The sequence below is a fragment of the Buceros rhinoceros genome, unplaced genomic scaffold (assembly GCF_000710305.1).
Source record: "Buceros rhinoceros silvestris isolate BGI_N320 unplaced genomic scaffold, ASM71030v1 scaffold38661, whole genome shotgun sequence".
NCBI lineage: Eukaryota > Metazoa > Chordata > Aves > Bucerotiformes > Bucerotidae > Buceros > Buceros rhinoceros.
This window is the reverse complement of record NW_010393150.1, coordinates 10,331-10,776: the sequence shown is the minus strand read 5'-3', so window position 1 is coordinate 10,776 and position 446 is coordinate 10,331.

The following is a 446-nucleotide window of genomic DNA, read 5'->3' as shown; positions in this document are numbered from 1 at the left end:
CCCACCTGCAGGATGCCAGGGCTGGCTGCTGAGGCGGGGAGGAAGCTAGGGAACAGGGCGATTTTCACCTCTGGCTCTCTGCTGGCACAGTCTAGGGATGACACCACTCATTCTACTCCTCCAAAGGGACTGACTGAGCTGCTCACACTACTTTCATCCCCCAAAATTTTCCTTGGAAGATGAGCTGTGGGCCTCACCCTACATGTAGTGCAGTGCCAGCTCCCCAGTGCAAAGCAGCTCCTGTCGGCAGCTGAAGTGGCTTCTGTGCCCCTTCAGCAGCACGGGGCTCACCCACTGCCTGCCCCAGGGCTGCCGTTTCCTCAGAGGAAACAGAGCCTCCTGCCCGCTGTCCCTGCTACCGTCTGCCTGTGGCTCTGGACACGATGGGCAGCTCTGGACTCTAGAGGGAAGGAAACATCCCTGACTGGCTGCTTTGGCGGTTGCTG